At 34.4% G+C, this 23879-nt stretch overlaps 1 protein-coding gene across 25 annotated transcripts in view; it reads left to right on the top strand.

Moving 5' to 3' along the window:
• The window catches only part of Sox6 (SRY (sex determining region Y)-box 6), a 566848-nt gene that overhangs the window by 184925 nt on the left and 358044 nt on the right, over nucleotides 1–23879 (top strand). Inside the window, exon 1 of one of the 25 annotated variants that reach the window (XM_013511931.1) lies at nucleotides 12286–12479. The exons of the other annotated variants lie outside the window; for them this stretch is intronic. The gene's annotated coding sequence lies outside the window, so the exon portion shown is untranslated. Of the gene's footprint in view, nucleotides 1–12285; nucleotides 12480–23879 lie in introns of those variants that run through there. 25 annotated transcript variants of the gene reach the window in all.

The following is a 23879-nucleotide window of genomic DNA, read 5'->3' as shown; positions in this document are numbered from 1 at the left end:
CTGTGGCCTTCAATTCATGCTTCAGATCCTTCTTAGGCCTAGGGTACCCACTTCCCTTCTTCTTGTCTTCCTCATGTTGCTATATTCAGTGTCTGGATAGCAACACTCATAGAGGTTCTTTCTCTGCTGCTTAACAGTCCTCTGTCTTGGTGCTTGCCTCGGGAACAGTGTTTTTGAAGGGCATAAATTGGTAAGAAGCCCTCAAGCCTTATGAACAGGAATCAGGTGAAGATGATTAGAGGACAATCAACAGAGACTAGAGAAGATCAAATCTTATGTTGCTGAGTATACTTGTATGTACATCTAACTGTATTACTAATATCATTGAAAGATGGAGTAGAATCAGATTACTAATGGATGTTTTACCCTTTCCAAGGAATCCTTATCTTGAATGTTATAGGAACCCAACAAAGATTTTTAAACAGAAGATTAACATGATTAGATTTCATGTTAAAACCACCACTCAGGTACAAAAAAGGATTTCCCAACTTAGATTGAGGGAAGTAAACTTTTGTATCATCTGCATTTAAGTAATTACTAAAGTTGGATGGACGTTTTCTTTAATTCTTATTATTATCTTCCCAAACTCAATGCAAAGCCACATGTATTAAGGGCAAAAAATCTTCACTAGTATTCCTCAAGAATATGTATATCAATGCAAGGAATCTTCTTAATAGTTTTGGATTTTGCTGAAGATGGCTTTGAAGTAAGGCCAGGAACTTGAGAGACATACTGAGGGGCATGATCTGAAGAACAATATGGCTCCAGATACCATGGATCTCTGAACGTATGAGAGTGACCCCAGGCAATTCACCAGCAGTAAACATGAAACTATCCTCTTAGTTTGAATGACTATTAGCTAGGAGGAGACGTGAGAGGGGAAAAACCCTGAAAAGTTTTAATTACATAATGTTTTACATATTTTTGTCCTTTGGACTCAAAGTCACAAATGAAATAGTCGTTGCCTGGGATTTCCACAACGTTAATGAATTTAAAAGAGCAAAATATGAAAAATAACCAGGAACTTATTTATTAAGGTCTTCTTTCCTTCAAGCGTCATGAAAATCTTAGCATCTCTTGTGAACATAGATGTTTGCGTTTCTAAGACTTGCATGTATCCAGTTTAAAATAGATTAAAATATCATCCCAAATATAGTAAAAGAAAAGATAATTGTTTTATTTTTCTTCATCTTTCTGTTTTCTGCAAAGTTTTCTTTGGAGTGGTAGAAAAGGAGTTGAAAATAATGAAACTAGTGAGAGTGCAGCATACCTAAAAAGCGTTTTTGTTTATTTTCCAAGGATGAAATGCGCTTCAAGAAAATAACATACAGGCATGACTTAGACTTACCTTCTTTTTATTTCAATGTGTAGATACATCTAATGGTGTCTGTTGCTTTTACCCCGAACAATCAGAGTCCTAAAACAGGAAATGAAATAGTCACAGATGAGTCAGCTAAAGCGACAGTTCTGGAGATAACAGGTTTTAGGGAAAATTATGGAAAAGATGAGTTGAATACTATGAGAACAGGGCTTACTATAATCTAAATTCTAGTCTTAATTTTTCCATAGATTAACCCTGTGATGATGTTTCCTTTTAGTCCACCTCAAATCTGTACTAGCACTGTAATATTACTTTTGATAATAATTCAATACCTAAAGTAATCAGGAGTTCCCGATGTCCTGGGATTTTCTGCCTTTTTATTCTTCTGCATCTCACTCTTTTCAAATTAGAACTCTAATGAAGAAACAGGAACATGATTCATATTTCTAGCAAAATGTACATTTTTAAAATCAAAAGTCCTCAAGGATCTGTTGTATAGCTCTCTGGCACCATTCTCTATTAATTGCAAATAGTATTCAGTGGGACAATTCCAAAGAGAGATATACACTACAGATCAGAAAGAAGAAATTTTGCCACAGGTTCATATTTGATATTTTAGTTTGCTTTCTGAGCTCCCATCCTTTCTTTTTTTCTTTTTCATCTGTGCAGTATAAGTGATTACATGGTAATAGCTAAGTTTGCCTAAAGCATTTTAATTTCTATTCTAGAAGGTAAAAATGTGCATTTCATTTGTGACTGTGCTTCTTGAAAATTCATGTTATTGGCTTATTTTTCTTATTCCTTGGAGTTGTTTCAGCATTTTTTTACCTTAAAAATGAGGGTGTGCCAGAATTGTTGCAAGAAAAGATAGAGGTAATCATTATGTGTGGTTCATGTTATAAGTTTTATGTTGATATTGACAGCTATTTGTAATAGTACCTTTGAGTTCTACTTTTAACATTTTTTCAACGAAATTTAGTGTGCACAAATTAGTTTCACATCAACTACATTCTGTAAACTTTTATTCTTCTAGGAACAATGCAGGCTATTTGATAAAAGGACTTTTGGTAGAGAAATAATCTTTCTACTATACTTTCATGTATTTTATATATTTCCAGACTTTCTCTTTAAGAATCAATATTGATTTTGTAATTGGACTATACATTCTGATTTTTAAAGCAATTTGCTATTTAGAAAATGTAGAAATGTTAAAAAGATAAAAACACTTGTAACATTATTAACAGAGATTCTGTTAATATTTTGGTATAAGGGGTTGAGGTTACATCATGTACAGTTTTGCCTTTTGAGTTTCCATTTTAATTTCTTACCAGTTTGTCTTGATGTCTCAGAGTTAATCACTATAAACAGCCAATTCCTGAGCTGTTCCTTGAGTTGAGAATCTGTTATGTCTACTTGTATCTATATTGAGTGGCCCTCAAATTGTGTTTTTTGAATTCTTGTGTCTGCAGTTTGGGCTTCTGATCTGCCTTTGTTCCTAGACTCTAAGTTGTCATTTCTCTTTAATTAGTCTTTTGGCCTTTAGCAAGGTCAGTCCTCTTGTACTCTTACTAGGTGCTGCTTCTATTTGACTATGCTCTGTTCAATTAAATAGGACCAAAGGGAAAACTAACTGTATACTCAGCTTTTGTATAGCACTGATATATACTTTCATGTAAGTTGCTTGTATGGTATTTAATTTTCAATTCTTGCATTATTATTAGTGCTGTTTTATTTGATTTATTTTTTTAGATAGCAAAGAACCCTTTTTAAGCCCTCAGTGTATACTAGATATTATGCTGAGGACATTACATGTGTGCATTAGGTTTATTCCCACAATACTCCAGCACAGAGTTTTTATCTCTCTTCTACAGATACAAACACCTAAACTCAGAGAAGCTGAGTAACTTGCCCAATATCACATTACTGGCAATTGATAGAAGCAGAATTTGAACCCAGGTGTGTCCCTTAAGTAATTAAAAGTGGTGCTGTTAAGTCTAAGTAAGAGTAAATAGATTGTGAGCTGAGGCATTCTCCTTTAAGAAAATAAATAAGCTTTACTATATTACCTTGACGCATCTCTTTTAGATTTTGCTTACTTTCTGATTCTTGTCTTGCTCTATTATACAGATGTTGCTGCATAAAAGATCTATGGAGAGGGGCTGGGGATTTAGCTCAGCAGCAAAGCGCCTGCCTGGCAAGCGCCAGGTTGTGAGTTCGGTTTCCGGTACCGGAGAAAAAAAACCAAAAAAAAAAAAAAAAAAAGATCTATGGAGAAATGTGGCGTTGTAAGTGTGAAGGAGCCTAAGGATCTCAATATCTGGGCTAAACTAATTCTGAAAAAAGGAATTTTAAAGAGTTTTCCAAGAAAGGATTGACTCTTATTATTGTTAAATAAGCCTTTGTTTCATGATTCATACAACCATGAATGCATTTTTTTCCCTAGATTTCCTGTGTCAGAAGATACTGATTTACGGATTTAGAAAGAAGTTAATACAATAATTAGCCAAAACAATATTGTATTGATCTTAATGTTCATAGCTCCTTTTTTCCCCAGGGAAATAGGTTTTAATGTTAATGAATATTTCTAATACATGAGATGAAGGTGGCAATTTCAAATGCCATTTATCTCTCCACTGAGTGGCCCTTAAATTGTTGTGCTTTTTGAATTCTTGTGTCTGTATTTTGGGCTTCCAATCTGCCTTTGTTTCCAGACTGTAAGTGGTCATTTCTCTTTAATTACTCTTTGGCCTTTAGCAAGATCAGTCCTGTTGTACTCTTATAAGGTACTGCTTCTGTTTGGGTATGGTCCGAATAGCCTGTATGGCTTGATTGCATTCAGGACTAAGTGAGTTAATATATGTAAAACACCGAGAATAAAGCTAGGTGCCTAATAAAAGGTTTAGTAATACTAGATAATATCATTCTAAATTTTAAATCATTTTCCAAACTCGAGATCTATGAAATCTACTGAGTTTTCAAAACCTAGAAGTCTTAGCCTAGTGACAAATTTTTTTATTTCACAAGTAACCAGTACTGTTTTTCTTAATTCGCTCTTCTTGTGCTCAATATCTACTCTAATGTTGACAGTGACTTCACAGTGAACTTTATATCTTCATTTTAGATCTATTTCTTGGACTTGAGCACAGAAAAATATCTAAAGTTGTATTTTATTCAGATTGGACACGGGCTTCAGGTGATATATCAAATAGAGTAGTTCTTACCCTTCAGATAATTTCCCCTGTGTTTGAGGTTTTCTCTGCCTTTTGAAAACGTGATACTATATCAGGCAAATAGGGTCACAGGGAAGTTCTGTTGAACAGCTCACTTGAATGTTGAGTGTGCACTGCTATTCTGTAATAGTAGTAAGCATCCCTTGTTCATTTGCTATTTTGTTATTGGAAGAAAGTGGCAAGTAGCAATTTACCACCCCCCACCCATGGTGCGCGTATGCAAGACAAAGATAAAAGCTATGTTTCCTTCAGGGAAGGGTGTGGAGGTAAAGGATGATTTCAATTAGAAATAATGACACCAATAGAGGCTTCCAATGAAGACACTGTGGCTACCAAAGAACAAAGAGAAATTAATTCCTGAAGTAGAGGTAATAGTAATTTTGGTTGCTCTTTATCTGTACGAATGCTAGATATGTTGCTATTTCTGCGGTGATGTGATAGTGTGTCTGACCGAGATGCTCTCTGGATATTTTGATGATGGCTGTGAGAGAGGTGACCCTACAATATTTAGAGAATCTATAATAAGTGAGGTAAAACATGGAATAATTTGGTAGGCAAAGACTTTGCTTTTAAAGACTATGGTTTCTCTTTTATTAAAAATTAACTATGGAAATTGGTTTATTGTAATAGTGATTTATTATTTTGGTTAATAATATTGACTTAGAAAAAGTTTACCAGACTTTGATTACAGTGTATAATGTCTTTTTTATTACATTAACAAATGTTTTTAGAAATAGTGTACAACTTTAACATAGCCTTTAGATGATTTAATGCTTAAATATTTATTGGTAAATGTCTGGAATTCTCTGTGTGTGTGTGTGTGTGTGTGAGCCTGTTATGTATATGAGTGGGTATATGTTTGGTGTAGCGGGTGGAGAGTGAATGTGAAATTTTAAGATCAGAAGTTAGTGAAGGTTGATATAGGTAGTTTTGGAATTTTGTACTGCAAGGTAAAAAAAAATTTCAAGTATGTTTTCTTTCTTAGTGGGAAAAATAAAACTACATTATGCTCATTTCTATGGAGAGTACGTATAAACATAACATGGAAAATTATAAGAACAAGCAAACTTTCTAGAGATGAAAGAAATGTATATCATTTTAGAAACTGAAGTAGAGGTAAAGAGATACTTTTTTGAACACACATTAAAACACAGTGGCCAATTGGCATAAAATTTTAACAGAATAGGCTGGGCCATTTATAGATTAAAGCACTTTTAATTTTCTCAGTGTTACAAAGTGTTGATTTTGATAAAGAATTTTTGATGCTGTATCAGTTTCTCCATGTGGAGAAGTGCTACTGTGTGATTAGTTAGGTTTGGGGCTACTAGCCAAAATTCAAAAATTTGGTCCCCAGCTCTTCTGCTGAAATAGGAAAATAGCTGACGTGTTTTCCTGAGTCTTGATTCCCTGTACACGAAATTGTTTTTAAAGCCAAAGAATCTAAAATTTGGAGAAATTATTTGATTTGGTTAGGACCACATGTTTAGGAATCAAAACCCGGACTCTTAGCAATGCCACATTATCAAATAATTAATTCCTGCTCTTTTAGTTCTCTCTTCCTATGTTGATGACCAGTGTCAGCATATTTGTTTTTGTCATCTGTTTAACAATTTTGCAGTAATCTTATTCTAGTACATCTACTATTTACTAGTAGGAGCATACAAAGCAAGATGAATTGCCTCACATATAGCTTGATACTATTAGTATAAGTAAGGGGTTTCCTCATTTTAAATAAAGTTTCTTTTTTTTTAAATAAAATTTCTTATTGGATAAAATGTACAAGTCCATTTTTGAGATTTTCATTTCTTAGAAAAACTGTCATTTAAAAATATCCATTTTGGCAAGAAGAAGTCAGTATTTTTTGCTTTTAGCCATAATTGTAGTCTTTTTAAACAGTGAATTGGTGGAATGGATTGGGAGAAAAGAGTAAATTGTAGTTTTTTTTTTTAGGACTAAAAACTGATTATTGTAGAAAATTGGAAAATATAAAAAAGAAACTAAAAAATTAAAAAGTGACCCTTAAAAATATTTCAGAATGCTAACTGAGAATATGTTCTTGAAGTTTTCTACTTAATTACATATATTTTAAGAAGAAAAATGGAATATCATGAACATGTTTTGTAAGGTACCTCTTTTGGAAAAACTTTGAAAATTTATTAAGTACTATACATTTATAGTGAATGGATTATAAAATATAAAAAAAGAATTTTTAAAAAGCATATTTTCAGTGCTTACATATATATGTTGTTAGTATGTTTCTTTCCTTCCTTTTTAAAATTTATATAATTTTATCTCCAGTTATAGAATTATATTGACAATATCATCATTGGTCAAGTCATGGCTCTTTTTATGTACATATTTTTCAATTTATTTTGTAAATAAAAAGTACCCATGAGCCTACTAGTTTTTCCAAGGAATTTAAGGTAGACAACACACATATATATCCTAGGTATATGTTACTCTTTTTTTGAGCTGTCTTTTATAATATTATTTCTTTTTTATTTTAAAGAGAGAAAAAACTATAAAAACAGTACAGAATTTCAAAACAAGATGTTAGGAAATTAACAATGGTTATTATGTTGCATATTGTTATCTTCAGAATAATTGTTCAGATTACCAGAAACAGGCATGCAAAGTTGATCAAACAGTATAAGCACTAACTCTTCCTTTCAATGAACTCATAGAAATTAGTAGCACAGTTATCTCAGCTCTCTTGTGTATATAAACATATCTTTCTATTCCCCTTACTTCTTTTTTCTTTTCCCAGTTGTTCTTTCCTTTTAAGCAGTTTCTTTCCTTTTCACTATATCTATTTTACCTTTTGGATCTTTTTTACTCTCTCAGTTTCTTACAGTAGGGAGACAATGGAATGTTGGATAAAAAAGATGTGTTTTGTTATACAATGGAGTACTACTCAGTTATAAAGAAAGATACACTCAAGCCTTTTATAGGTAAATGGATGCAACTAGAGACCATACTTATAAGTGAAATATGGTACTCTTTTAAAGCCAGCATATCATTAGCATTTTACCATGTTATTAAATATTCTTCTTTTACATACCTTTTCTTTTTTAGGATGAAGTGTATTATCTTCTACAAAGGTAATAGATAGTGCATGCCAGAAGTTTAGGTGATACATATAAAAATAAAGAAAAAGAAAGTAAAGCGTTGTTTTTGTCCAAACATGACAACTATTATATCAAGGTATATAGTAGTATTATATCAAGGTATATAATAGCATTATATCAAGGCATTTAATACTTTCAGCATTAAAGTTTTATGCCCATCTATCATGGTTTTATCTAGTTAGCATAAATAGTTTTGAACAAAAACAGGATCAAATGGTAACAAATGTTGTATGTTATTTAACAGTATAGTATTTACATTTCTCATGATACTTATGCTTATGTCATTATTTTTTAATGGCTCCACATTATTCTATTAGTGGGCATTTCATAGTATAGCTGAACATCCATGGCTATGATTATTTCTCATTTTCCATTACTATTAATAACATTGCAGTGAACTTTTTTGTAGCTCAATCTTTGTACATATCTGTGATTATTGCTTAGTTGAAATTCTTAGAAATGTGTTTTTGGCATGATCTCCAGAAAACTTGAACCAATATACTCTACTGGTAATATATGAGAATACTCATTTTGCCACATCTATACTTGCACTTATCATTACTGTTATTTGTAATCATTGCCAGTATGACACATGAAAGTGGCATTTTTAGTATAATCTGCATTTCTGTGATTAGTAGTGAAATGGAATATTTCTTCATTTGTTTGATCATTTTCAGTTTATTTTTAAAATATATTTTTAAGAACTTTTGGAAGGGAGTACAGATTTTGGTCAGACAATTGATGATAGAATTTGAACCTTGGCTTTTTCTTCACTACTTAAAAGCTCTGTGACTTTGAGCATTTCCTTAAGCTCTCAGTGCCTCCGTTTTTTATCGATAAAACAGGGATAATAATATTACTTATGTCATCAGGCTGTTACAAGGATCAAATGAATAATTATATAAAAAGGATTTAGGAGAGCCACGACAAAGTAATATGTGTTATTTAAATGGAAGTCAATTCTCCTCTTTTATAAGAAGTAATTATGCTAAAGATATTAAATCTTGTATATGATGCAGAACTTTTCCAACTTTGTCACCATTTCTTCTTTTTTGAGATGGGATCTTGCAGTGTTGCCCAGGTTGGTCTTGATCCACCTCAGTCTCTGAAAGAGCTTAGGCCATAGGTGTACACCACCATAACAGGTCCATTTTGTCTTTTTATTAAAATTGTAGAAAATTAAATCTCTCGAATAAAAAAGTTTAGTTTTTATCCTTTGGATTTTTGCCTTTCCAGTCATTTTTAGAAATATATTTCACACCCAATATTTTGTAAATATTCACATATATTTTATTATACTATTACCATTTTTACTTTAAAATTTTTATTCCATTTATCATTTATTTGTGTGTGTGTGAGATGCAGTTAGGATATGCAGAACCAATTGTTCAATGTATATTACTCCTATAACCCATCCTTTAAACATCATAATTATTGTTGTTCTTAGGGATGTTTGAGTCTGTTTTTCAACTTCTTGATGTAGCTCAGTACCGAATGAACAAACAAAACCAAAAAAAAAAAAAAAAAACCCTAAACAAAAAACGGAGCTGAAAGACTATTTTTAGTGATTTTGTTACATTTTGCCAAGCTAAGTTCCTGAAACAACGCACCTATTTACACTCCTCCCAAAAGTTTAAAGTCAGTGTATTTTGATCAGTTTTTACTTGTCCCCTGATTGTAAAGTCCAGTTTCAGTTCTACTGAGTTTGGAATTAAAAAACATTTTTAGTTTTTAAATTGTTGCTTATATTTTCTGAGTACGGAAGAGAAAGCAGGATCATCAAACTTGTGAATGTAAAGTGAAACAGTGACTTCTTTGTTATGGATATTAAAAACAACTCCTGGAAATGTGATTCCACATGCTTGGATGCAGTCACATGTGCAGGGGACCAGATAATAATCAATAATAATGCAGTAATTCTTATTTGGGTATAATATCCTCAAATAAATACTTTGTCCTACCTGAAGTTGTTTATCTTTCTTCTTTATGCTGTGAAATCACTTGTACTCTTCTGATAAAAACAAATGATGATTGCTTATATAATTTTGATACTTATCTTTTTTGTGACAAAATATTTTCAGTAGTACCTGGGGAACCAGCTTACTTCTGTGACCAGCTGCCTTCGAGTTGCAATTTTGGTGAATGAGAAAATTCGTACTTGTTTTATCTTTGCCTCTTTGGGAATTGAGAAACGAAAAAGTAAACTAACATGGCTTTGAGTAGTTGGATGATAAGAGGCTGAGAAGCAAAGGGCTTTTAGTACGCTGTTATTTTCAGTTTTTATTGATGTAACTATTTGCTTTTCATTCCTCTTTTTTCTTCTCTTGATAGAGAATATATGTTATAGAAAAGAATATGACTCAATCTTGATGTTATAGTTATTACTTTATATTTTAAAGAATGAGATATTCTTTGCCAAGAAACAGATACCAACATCTTCAATAACTCTATAATTGAAGAAGTGACTTTTGTGTACAGAAGTTTCCTTTGAACTGGGCATGGTGGCATGCAACTATTATACCATCATTCTGGGAGATTGAGGCAGGAAGATTGCATATTTGAGCCCAATCTGGGCAACTTAGGAAGACCTTGTCTCAAAATAAAAAATGATGTCCTGGGTTCAATACCTTGTTCTGAAAAAAAAAAAAAGTTTCTTTTGTAGATTACAAAATAAAACATTTAGTGTCTGCAAGAGCACACCTGTTAATATTCCTCCTTTTTTCCTTTCCTTGTTCTCTTTTTTCTCCTTTCTCCTTTCTCCCCCTCCCTGTCTCTCTTCTTTCTTATCTCTTCCCTTCTTTCCTTTTCTTCTTCTTCTTTTTTTTTTTTTTTTTTTTTTTTTTGGCTTTTCTCCGGTACCGGGAACCGAACTCACGACCTTGTGCTTGCCAGGCAGGCGCTTTTTGCCGCTGAGCTAAATCCCCAGCCCCCTTTCCTTTTCTTCTTGTGAGGGAAGATGAGAGCTAATAATTATTAAAGAGATACAATTGCCAGTTCTAAAGTCTGAATTGTTCCAGCAGTGCCGCAGTAGGTTTTCCCTATTTTCAACAGCTACCTGGAGATATTAATCAACCTGTTGTGGGTCTGCAGAATGTAGTCATGGATTTGAATGAATGTAGTCAATGGGAATGCATCTCTTATTTTCTTCACTTTAACCTCTTACAAATCATATGAAACTTACGATTAGCAAGAGTGCTGTGTTTTCAAACCCAGTTTCCTATATGTTTCCTCTTTCCACATTCCCTTTACCTATCATTTGAATGAGGCTTTAGTCACTTAAAGGCAAGAGTATAGAGAAAATAGGTGAAGGATTTCGCTGGCAATCATAGCTAACAGCATGCATGGATTATGTCTTGAGGATCAAATACAAGCTTTTTCTACTTCTGGGATGAATTTCTCTTGACAATCAGTATGTTTCTAGTGTGGATACCCATCTCTCTATATCTAGTCCTCCCTCTATTTCCATCTGTTGCCATCTTTTTATTTTTATGCTAGCTTATTCTAATATTGATCTTAAGCCAAACTAAATCAGAAGGTATGGTTGAAGAGGGAAAAAATCACATTAGGTTTCCATAAACTATTTGATTTTAAATTTTTGTCTTTTTTGAGACAGGGTCTTGCTATGCAGTTCAGGCGGGCCTTGTGCTCACTTTGTGGCCCAGGCTGGTCTTGAACTCTCAACAATCCTCCTGCCTCAGCCTCCCAAGTACTAGGATTACAGGCGTGCACCACCATGCCCAGCCTACCATAAATTACTTGAGATTATCCAAATTGTTTTTAAATACTGTTTAGATTAGCTCTTCAATTGCCTCTATTGCTGTGACCATACCATATTTCTTACCAGAAATAGGCACCTATAGATTTTCACTGAGTTCTTTAGACCAAGCCTATTTCTTTTCTATTTTCTGTACATTACTCAGGGCTTTGAGAGTGGAGGTGTCTGGATTCTAGTTTCAAATCCTCAGTGTTTTGGAATTTGGAGAAATGGATTCTAGTCCTAACTGTGGTACGAAATACCACTAATTCCTTGAATTTGAACAAATGGTTTAAGATTGCTTGGCTTCATTTTCCTTTCATTTGTATCAAGTCTACGAAAGTCTACCAAAAATATCAGAAATCTGTGAAACTTATTTAGAATATTTTCATTGTCAAGAACTCAATTTTTTCAGCTCATTAGAATCTTTACTAATTACTGTATAACATGTAGGCACTTTAAGTTCTGCTATGATTAATTCACAAATCTATAATTTTTCGTCCTAACACTTCTGCATTCTTAGTAGCTGTTCAGGTAAAATTATGGCAACACTTTTCTAACTAGTTCTAGAAATATAAAATGGGCACCTGTGCAATCTTAACACTCAGGAGCCCGAGGCAAGGGGATCACCATGAATTTAAGACCAAACTGGGCTACATAGTAAATTCAGGCCCAACCTAAACTATATAGCAAGACATTTTCTCCAAAAAAAAGCAAACAAAACAGAACCTTTTAGAGCAATACAATATTTCAGATAGCACATGTCAAATGCATTTTTAAGCAAAAATGCGATATTAAAATCTGTATCATGACTCGTGAATAAGTTTTATAGGTTTCTGATGTTTTTTGTAGACTTTTGTGGAGCTGTTGATACTTTATAAGAGTTGATTCCCAGACGTGTGCGCATGAAGTCCAGGATGTTCTGAATGATTAAGAGGCACAGGGTGGAATGCAGAGAACGATTTGCAATTATGACTTCAGTTAGCGTGATGCAGAATAATGTGGTGAGCTGAATATCTGCAGAGAAGTTGGAGGAGATGAGTTAGGTGGGTCAAAGAGGCACACTTTTGAGTATTTATTAAATATACCAAAGGCTTAATGAGGGCATTAATAAAGATAAATTTCTCTTTTCCTTCTTCACTCCCTCATTCCTTTCCTCCTCCCCCAAGTCTCTCTCTTTTTCTCTCTCCCTTCCTTCTTTCCCTTTCTTCCTTATTTTCAGCATGGTTGTGCTCTAACAGCATCTAAGACATTATATATAGTATATTTGTATGTTTATTCAATATATTCATTGTATACTGTTGTTCTTGAAGATTATAGAGTTAAGGACATGTAAGCCATAAGACTGCAAATGTTTGCAATAAAATAGGATAATTCCAGGATATGGTTGTAGCTCTGAAAATTATAGAAATCTCTCAATTAAATTCTCACTATTAAGAAGTGTTATGTCATACTTTATTTATGAGATTCCCTATCTCTGGAGCAGTAGGGGAAGCTACCACAGGTGGCAAGAGCTCTCTGAGAGTAGAATTCTAAATTTATTTAGGAGTAAAACAGTTATCCAAAGAAGGCAGTGAGAACCAGGAGAAATAACAAAGTATAAAAAGGAAGAATGGGCTAAATATCTGTTTTTGGCATATCTAGAATTTATTTCTTTACACTTTGTAGAAATACAGAATTGTGCATTGTAAACTGACCTTTGTGGCTATCATTCTGTCTCTGAACAATGAGAATGTGTTAGGGACATAAAACTGAAATAATTTGTATCATAAGTACTGTTTTGTGATGAAATTACATTTCTTTTTTGTACACTGGCTCTGAGATGTGCCCACATTCACGTACTAACACACTACTGTAATAATCTACATGATGCCGTTTTCTCCTCCCAGTGTTCTTGAAACTATCCACACTATGAAACTAGATTCACAAGACTTTAAAAAAAGTGTTTATGTCCTATATATGAGCATGGCAAATTCCCAATACAGCTCACATTAACTAATTTTTATAGCATCAAGAAGAAAATGAAATGTCTTCAAAGTTATGGATAAGGGATCTTAGCAAATAAAAGTGTTTTCTGCGTTCAAATCTTAGTTTAATTTTTTTCTAAGGATCTTTCACTTCTGATTATTTACTCCAGATTCATGGGGGATGGTTCAGATTTACTAACTGATACAGGCTCTGCTTGTCAACAATTCAAAACGTCACTTATTATTTTGCCTTTATTATAATTCTTATACAGCTTCTTTTCTGTGAAAGTCAAATGCTTTATCTTGTAACTAGTGGCTAACTGATTTTTATATCAGACATTAGCCTCACTTAGTTGGTCTTCTCTTTCCCTGATATCTTGGAGAAGTAGTCTTTGTTAGTGTCTTCCGAATACTTTAGTACCTCACTTATGTAATGAAGGGGCAGAATGGACTTGCTCTTTGTGAGTCCTGTATTATTGTTCTGGTCACCTTGAGTAACCTGGCTTTTGCAACCATATTTTTACCGGATTTAGGCATATAGATCATCAATTCAAATGATCAATTACATATTAAATTAAAATTATTCTTGCCTTTAATAAACCTGCAACATAACCAATTAAGGCAGTATAAGATACAGAATTTGGGAATTTTACTTGTCATTCAATAAATATTAATGTCTTTTCATAAGATAATAGCTAAGTTATACTGGTTATGATCTATGGAACAAGCAGTGTGCTAAAATATCTTAGATATATGATGTAATTTAACCCTTTCTACCACTCCTATGAACTAGGTTTTATGATGAAGATTGTACGATGAGGAATAGGAGGCCCTCAGTTTATATAACTTACCAGAGTTAATGGGATAAAAATTCAGGCTAGGAAACTGGCACTTAGATTCTATGCTAAAGAGTCTCCATATATTGTGTTAGGATTGTAAATTTGAGATTTTGATAGCAATACACAAAGGTTATTAATTAGTAATAGAATTTATAAAATATATTATTCTCCAGAATAAATTCAGGATCATATACAACTATATATATACATGCTATGTATGTCATACATTATTTCTTTTGTACAAGTATTGTATTCACTCATTATTTTATGCTTTAGAGCATGGAGATTCATCCAATAATTCTTTCCTGAGCACATACTATATACCAGGTCACATTTGGGCATTGGAGATATATCAGGAAACAAAATAGAATTTCCTGCCCTCAAAAAACTTATATTCTAGTAAAGGGAAACAGAAAGAAAAAAATCTCAGCAATTAGAAGATAAATACTATGGAGAAAGCTAAAACAAGAAAGAAAGAGTAGGGTAGAAATATGCAATTTTTATGTTTTTGTTTTTTTCTGGTACCAGGAATCAAACTCATGACCTTGCATTTGCCAGGCAGGTGCTGTGCCGCTGAGCTAAATCCCCAGCCCCTAAAGTACACAATTTTTAAATAGGATAATCAGGGAATATCCCAGCGAGGTGAGAATTTTTGTCCAAAGGTTTGAAATGACAGAGAAAAGGAACCATGTAAATATCTGGGGCAAGAATATTCCAGGCAGAGGGAGCCAGCTGGTGCAGAGATTATAGAGTAGAAATTTGTCTGTCATGTTCCAGGAACAGAGATCAGACCAGAATGGCTGGAGAGAAGTGAATGAAGGGGAAATACTAAAAAATGAAGTCAGAAAAGTAATAGGGGCCAGATTAAGTAGAAACATGCAGATCATTGTGGGGATTTTTGTGTTTACTTTCTTAGATGGGAAGCCATTGGAACATTTTAACAAAAAGTGTGACATGATGTGATTTACACTTTAAATTATATTTATGTTGTTGCTAAGAATAAATTGTAAGGGTACAAAAGAGTGGGAAAAGGGTTATTGCCTAAGAAGCTATCACAATAGTATAGGTGAGAGTTCTTGATGGCTTACCGTAGCAGTAGAAGTGGCAAGAAATTTACATCATAACTATGTGTTGATTAAAGAACCAGTAAGACTTTCTGACAGACTAGATTTGGAGGATGAGAGCAAGACAGGAATCGAGGATTCTGGCTTGAGAAACTAAGGATGAGATTGCCATTAAGCTAATTGGGATGGATTTGCAAGCAACAGGTCTGAGAGGGACTATCTGGAGCTTAGTGTTGGATATGTAAAGTTGGAGATACAAATGGGGATGCACCTTATGCCTTAGGGAGCAGAGGGCTGGAAATAAAAGTTTATGACTGTGAGAGTGCATGGTTATGAACAGTTGTCCCTTGGTATTCATGGGTGATTGGTTCCAGGACTCCCCATGGATATCAAAATCCATGGATGATTAAGTCTGTTATATAAAATAGTGTAGTATTTACATGTCATGTCTGCACATCCTCCTGTATACTTTGTCATCCTTAGACCATTTATATTATCTAATGCAATGTAAATGCTATATAAGTGGTGGTTATACTGTATTCTTGAAGGACAAATGACAAGAAAAAATCTGTATGTGTTCAGTGCAGATTAGGGGGTATAGCTCAGTGGTAGAGCATTGGACTGCAGATACAACCATTGTAAGTCTAACTACATTTTTAATCCACAGTTGGTTAAATATATGAATGCAGAAATTATAGGCCAACTGTACTTCTGGATCTCAATCCACAATTTTTCTATTTTAAAGACCCATTTTCCCATATTTTGGCTAAGGTTATATAAAAATTGAACTACATTGAATTTTGAGCGATGAAAATATAAATTTATATGCGTGTCAATCTTTTGGTCTGCCTGAAGTGTTGTACTGTACTGAGTATAGTCATATCCAGTCAGAACAAAACACTGTAAGTAGTTCAAACAGATGGGATTTAATTAAGGGAATTTGTTACGTAGGCATTGAAAGGTGAATAAAGCAAAAAAGGAAGCTGAGGTAATACAGATATAATTGTAGGGAGTAATTACCCACTGTAGGGCTAGTGAAACAGAGTGGAAATAACTTATGTCTCTTAAATCTAGCAACTTGAAAAAGCGTGAGATGGGGGCTCGAGCTTTTGAGGGGAAGGTGTGCTGTGTGACTTGTGCCCGGACACTGAGAACATGGCCTGGCATGCTCTAATCACTGAGAGGATTGTGGCCAGCTGGTGCTTGTACTGCTGAGGGGCTTGGGCATCTGGTACTGGGGGTGCTGAAAGAAGCCATTATTAGTGGGAATGTAAAATGGTGCAGCCATAGTATATTTTGCTACTACAGGAATGATGAAAGAGCTAGAAAAAGGAAGCCTCTTCCCTCTTGGTACTGTCACTGGGAGAACTTAACAGGAAGCCACCTGGTAATGAGGGCTGGGAAATAACGTGCCTCACCATCACAGAGCAGAGGATGAAAGGCTGATGTGTAGGAGTCAAGATAGAATAAATGAATAACTGACATACGTATTGTGCATGTTAAGACATGAGGAAAAATTTGAGACCTGATTCCATGGAACACCGAGGAATCATTAGGTATCTGAGTAGAAAGCGTCCTGTTTCTCCTAGCTGACCATGAGTCTAGCATGATGTGCGAGGGGGTACATTGAGGGTATTGCTCTTTCTTTTGCCCTTATTTTCCTAGTTCTTATCTTAGGCCCAGTGGGAAAACTGAAGATATGTTTAACCTGAAAGTGATAATTCAGATAGAAACAAAAGTGTACTTCAAATAAGAAACTTTACTTCTGTTCTCAAAGCAAAACAAAGCAAAACCAAAATCGGAACACGCTGCAGAATCAAAACGGATTTCAGCAGACCCAAAGTGTACCTTAGACACAATCTAAGGAACTAGATTGCACATTCAGATTTCCCTTCCACTACACTTCAAATACACTTTGAGTGAAGTAGGTATTTCTTCAAACATCTGATTCTGGACCATCTACATGAGAGCTATCTTTCCAGGAGTTTTTGAGTATTGAATTTGTACTAGCCCAATAGGGCTCATTTACTTTTGTGAAGGCTTGTAGGTATTTAGACGTTTTATACTCTCACACTTGCCCTATGATTTTTGATTTGGATTACAAATTCATGATCTGACATTTTCTGTTAGGAATGGTAAATGTGTGAAAGAGTGAGGGCTGGGAGCGTTGTTCTATGGTGGAGCACGTGCCTTGCACGCACAAGGTTCTGGGTTTGATCCCTAGCACTCAGCCCCACAAAAGCACAAACCAAACCAAACCTAACTAAAGCAAAAACCCAAAGAACCAGATAGAAAATTTAACTTGTGACATTAATACACATGAGGAATGCTTTAGTGCTAAACAGTGATTCATTCTGAGTAGTAATTTTCCTAATAGATTTGTATATAGCTCAATGTAGACAGAAAATAATTGTGATAAACCACAGTTACCATGTAATTTGTTCTCTATGGCAGCCTTTGAAGAATGAAGGTTTGAAATTTAGTCTTAGGTGTAGATCTTTGTTCTGCAACTTGCTTGCAATGTCCTTGCTCCATATTCCTTTCTTGCTATAAATTGAGGATACTATTACCAATATCTGTCATTGAGTTGGAAATATTGAGAGATATTTTGCATCTTGTTCTGTATGTGAAATAGTTTTTATTGTACAAAAGCATTTCTGTATTTGTGATTTGACTCCATTGTATGTAGATAATTTTATAATTTGTTCCCTTTTCAGAATGCTAGCATGTAAGAAGAAAAGGGAGTCCTTTCTAACCAGACTCTAGCAGCTGATTAAACACTGTGTGAGAGAACTGGGAAATAGGAAAGATGGCAAATGAAATCCTGGCAGGCACACTGGTGTAATCCCAGAGGGTGTTTTCAACAATAGCCTGGGCCCTATGCCTAGTACTTAGAGGGGCTGAGGGTAAGAAACTCCTGCCCTTGACTCTACTATTCCCAGAATCTTATTTGTTAATACTTGGCTTTATTAATAAAGTCATGACCACTTGTTCAGTGCTGCATACGGTTGGTTGTGATTTCCAGCTGCCCTCTGAGTTAATGTGTAAACAATGAGTAGATTGTTATGTTCTCCTATTAAGCTTAAAGCTGTGATCTCATGTCTGTGCCACATATGTCTGCAACCAGAAATATATCCTTTTCCTGATCTCATGGAAAGGAAGCAGCACTGTTTCTGAAAAGTCTGAATTCATTAGTTTAGGGCTTTCCACTTTTTTGTTTTTTTGAAACCAAAGAAGAAAATAAAGGCCTAAAAAGTCGTATCATCAGTATGATACCAGTATGACACCGCACGGCATAACATATTGTCAAGGGGAGCATCTCAGCTGGTGGCTGAAATTTCTATACGTTTGGCATTTCCACAGAAGATGGCAAATGCAGGCAACAATCCATCCATCCAGAATCACAAAGAAAGCCTCAGAACACTGGATTTGAAGTATGCACAACCATTTGGCTGAGTGACTGAAAAAAACACCCACTGACCGAATTGGTTCTTAAATTTAGGCCGGATTACTATATGCTGCCTAATTAGCATCTAAAGTTTTTGTTATATTGTGTGGGAAGAAATGTTTTTGCTGCTGTTGTTTTATATTACAGACATTTCAGTAGTTTACATGGTGAAGATGTTAAAACTCTGAAATTTTTAAAGTCTCTAAAAGAGGAAATTTATTTGATAATTTTAATTAGTGTTTTATATAGGATATCAGGCTATCTCAGCCATTACTGATATTTGTTCTTATTCTTCATAGAAGTTCTATAGTAGTGATATCCCCATTGGACAGATGAGGAAACTGAGGCTTAAAACTTTGAATACTTGCTAAGGTTACAGAAGCTGGATTCATATCTAAGGTTATCTGATGCCAAAGTTTTGAAATTTCTGCTCTACCAGAAAGTTTCTTCTCTTTTCTAACTAGTTCTACAAGATAACTTCCTGGTCTCTGATACAGTAATTCTGAGTAATAATACTGATTAATTATTAATGCACCACTTAACCTTCATATAGTGTTTCATACTTTTCAAATTCAAATGGTATTTCATACTTTCAAATGGAAGCCATGCCTCAAGTGTTCTATCTAGCTACCTCGTAAAATGTTCAGGGTAAATATTATTACTCCTGTTTTATGGATGGGTAAAATAAACCCAGAGAGGATAAGAGATTTTGCCCCTTGTCAAACAACTTGTAAGATGCAGAGATTCACTGTTGTAGAACTGACTTTTTATAATTAAGTTCATTAAAATAAGATTTTAACATACTTTATCAAAATTACTAGGTGAACATTCATAAACTATGCCTAGGTTAGATTACAGTCCTTAGATTTACCACTTACCATTTATTTAACCTTAGGTAATTATTAACCAACTTGAATAATTCTATATCTGTAATATAGAGTTTTTTCTGCATTTGTTTAACAACCTTTCCTGCACACTATGCAGTCTGCTAGATGATGAGGCTAGAAGGTGGTTCTTTCCCTTTAGGTGCTTAAACTCTCTCTCCTGGGCACATTCGCAGTGTAACCCTCTTTTACTAATATGGAACCATAGACTTTAGTTGGAAGAAATCTTGGAGGTGGTTTAATTTTGCACTTAGAATTCAGGGCAAGGATTTTATCCTATTTACTGCCTTATCCCCAGAATCTGAAACAGTTTCATGCATACCTATCTGTCTGTCTATCTATCTGCCTATCTATCTATCTATCTGTTTATCTATCCATCCTTCTCAATATTTACTGAGTAAATTAATGAAAACAGCAGTGACAAAATAATATATGGGTTATGTAGACATTTTCTTTTCTGGAGTCATGTGTTTACATGTTAGAATGGCAAGTTGCCAAAGCTTATGAACATCTCTATGACCAGAGACGTGCACAGGGCTGTGTGTTCTGAGAGGGTTGATGTGTTTATTGATCTCTGCTTTCCTGGAAATTATAGAACTTGGAAGCAGGCAATTTCCTTTACTCTGTGTCATAGATTTTTGAAACAAAAACCAGTTCTAATACATTTTACTGTTTTAAAACTTTTCTTTCATTTTCAGGCCCTAGCACCCTCTTTTCCCCAACTGTATATACAGCATACCACACAATGGTTTTATATAATCATTCTATATTTTACTTTCCCTTGAAGAATTATCATACTGTGCTATATGGGAAAACTACTTTATTTTCAGTGTTCTAGATTTTGTCATTTTTCCTTTGGCATTTTTCTGTGAATAGTGTATGGGGCTTGCTTTTTATGTCTGTGACACAGCCATGGTAGTACTATGTTACAGTGATTGTTCCACAAGTTCTGGAGAGGGGGAGGAGAAGCTAGTGAATGGTGAGGATGAAAATCCTGCTTCCAGTGGGTTTTCTTAAAAGACCACAGAGTTATGACTTCTGTTCTTCTAATACTTTGGTTGTTATCTGTTTTGAAATTACTGTTTCATTATTCCCTTTATACACAAGGCATTCATATTTCTCTTCCTTTTCAAGAAGAAACAAATGATTAAAAGGAAGAGAGCTTTGTTTTAGGACAGTTGGATTTTACCCCTAGCGCTCCCACTTCCTAGCTAAATAACTGTGGGATGTTATCTTCTGTGACCTTCATTTGTGGAGGTATAACACTACTGATAGCAACAAATTACTGTGTAAAACAGAGGAATAATCTAAGGATAAGGGCTTGTGAATACATACAAGTAATAATCATTTATCTTTATTTTTACATCATCTCTAAATGATTAAGAATTTCTCGTTGCTTTTTAATGTGGAAATGTATTTCTTATTTTTCTCACTGACTTTAAAACAACCTAATCAAGCTTAAAAGATTTGGAAATCAACATTGTATTCCAATTTTTCCTTGGTATCTCCCTCTGGCCATTTCTTGGATACCCTAAACAGCTGTGTGTGTCAGTCCAGAGGTGATTGCATTTTTCTGGTTCAGGATTATATCATTCTGGTGTAGAGTTTCAGTGTCTTTGCTAACAATGGTTGATCACTCTGGGATATGCTATGTAATTTCAAGTATTAGAGGGGAAGTTGGCCTGGATGCTTTATGAATCACAGAGACTTGTGCAAAAATGGCATACTTGTCATGCTCTAATTTTTTTCAGAAGACTACAGCTTGATTGTCTTTTCTTACTTTCCCAGAAGTTTTATATCCCTCCTTAGACTTTCTGTTCTAGGAAGACAGACTCTTCTTTCCATATTGCCTCCAACCAGTGTATGTAGCAGAAATAATGTGTGAGCTTTGTCACTTTTAAAGGCATGAGAATTGTTCAGACTTGGAACATCTATTGAGTGAAGATAGAACTGTAAAATAGTCAAGTGAACACAGACTCTAGAGTGAACGTGATAGATTTGTTAGCTATGGAAAGTTAATGCTTTTGTTGTATAGTTTCTGCTGTGCCTACATCATTGAGTTTTGTGAGGATTGAATTATGCATACATCTATTCATATGCATACATCTATTCATACACATGCATATGCATACATTCATTACTTATATATTTATGGAGTTAGTTATTATTTTTATTATTATTTAAAATTTCTTACTGTTAGAGTATATGGGAGTCAATCAGCAAATTATTTATTGTCTTATTATGGGCTTAAGAATCATATAATTATCTTGGTTGATACAAAGAATTATGACACAATTATTGTACATCCTGAAAGCTGAGCTTCAAGTAAGATATGTTTGCATGGTGCAGAGTGCCTGAGGGACCTGCTATGGGGTACTTGCCTGAGTTGGCTGAGTGGCCACATAGAACAAAAGCACACAGAAGAGGACACAAATACAAATCCATCTTGATTGAGTTAAATTAATATTACACAAGGAATTTCGATAGAAGTGCAATGAAGGGCTGATATTTTCCTGAAAGTATTCTGGAGATGGTAAGATATTAGCTGAGCCTTGAAGGTAGAATTTGGGGTCTGGGGATATAGCTCAGTGGCATAGCGCACGCCTGGCAAGCGTGAGGTCATGACTTCAATTCCTAGTACCAAAAAAAAAAAAAAAAAAAAAAAAAAGAAGATAGACTCTAGACATGTAGGAGTAGGAAATGGAAATATGTACACAAATTATAGTGGAAATGGTGGGGTGAAACTGATCAGGTTAGGTCTCTGGTATTGCCCATTACTAGCTATGTCACATTAATCTCCCAGAGCTTCAGTTTTCCTGTCTTTAAAGTGGGGACAGTACTATTTGCCTATATAATATAGCTACCATAGTTTTTGACACAGTTAATATTTGGTAAATAACATCATTGAGAATATAACATAACAGGTAAAAACATGAGATTTGGTGTCAAGACAAGACTAGTATGAAACTCTTCTCTCTCATTTACTAGCTTTATAAACATAGCCAAATTAGTTAGCCACGACTAAGTTTCACTGAGCTCATCTGAAAATGGGGATAAATTAGTAAGTTTGTCGCAAGGTAATTTTGAGATTCAATGAAGTACTCTGTAGCATAAGTAATGAGCATGATAGGTAGAATGTACTCAAAACTATTAGCTGTTATGCTGATATTTTTATTAGTATAGCATTTCTCCTTCCTCCCAGATATTTACTTTGTGATTATTTGTGTTCTTCAACCCTCCCTCAACCTTTCTTTTCATCTATCCTCTTTTAGCAACATTTATCCGTGGCAGTTGTAGAGACTGAAAGCAGAGACTGGAAAGAATGTGGAGGTAGAGTATAACTGGTCAGCACATGTCCAGCAGAGCACCAAGGACAAGATAAGAGAAAGGCAGCTACGTATGCATAAATATACATGACAGGAGCATAAACATATATACAACTTTTTGTATGAATCATCCTTGCTAAAGCCTCTAGGAGTTTTTTTCTTAAGGGGAATTTGGACTATGCTACTCCCTTGTTTAAATTTCTTCAACAATTTGGTGTATCCTAGAAGATAAAATCTAAATTATGAATTGCATTTGGAATCCTTTCCAAACTATAGTATGCTTTTCTTTCTAGGTTTTTTCCTTCTCCTTTCCACAATGCATTTTATATTCCAGCTCCCTTGCAATTTTTCTTCTTGCAGCCTTTAGAATATACACCTTGCAGCTTGTGTACATGCTGAAATATCCATTCTTTTTATTCTGGCCAGACAAACTTCTACTCGTCCTTCAGAAACCATCTAAACGAAACTACTGTAATGCCACTGGTCCTTCCAAAATGGGTTATTTCATTTTTCTTTGGTTCTTTCTTGATATATCTTTCTAGCATCCAGTTACTTATATGACCTTATCATGATTCATTTTCCATTTGTATTTATTGTTAGACTGTGAACTACAGATAGTCGCCAACTTAAGATGGTTCAATGTATAATTTTCAGGTTTATGATGTTGCAAAAGTGATATGCATCAGCAGGAATTGTAATTCAAATTTTACATTTTTATATCTTCCCAGGTGAGTGATTACGTTACATAGTACTTTCTCCTGATGCTGAGCAAAGGCAGCAAGCGGTAGCCCCTAGTCAGCCACATAATCACAAGGGTGAACAGCCAGTGCTCTAGTGCACTGTGTTGCTAAGCTGTAATAATACACAGGTTAGATGTGTTAAATGAATTTGGGGTATTATAATATTTTTAACTAGTGA

This window comes from Chinchilla lanigera, unplaced genomic scaffold (genome assembly GCF_000276665.1).
Source record: "Chinchilla lanigera isolate Chin_1 unplaced genomic scaffold, ChiLan1.0 scaffold00013, whole genome shotgun sequence".
Taxonomy (NCBI): Eukaryota; Metazoa; Chordata; class Mammalia; order Rodentia; family Chinchillidae; genus Chinchilla; species Chinchilla lanigera.
Note: the sequence above shows the minus strand (reverse complement) of the source record. Positions and strands in the feature narration are given on the sequence as shown.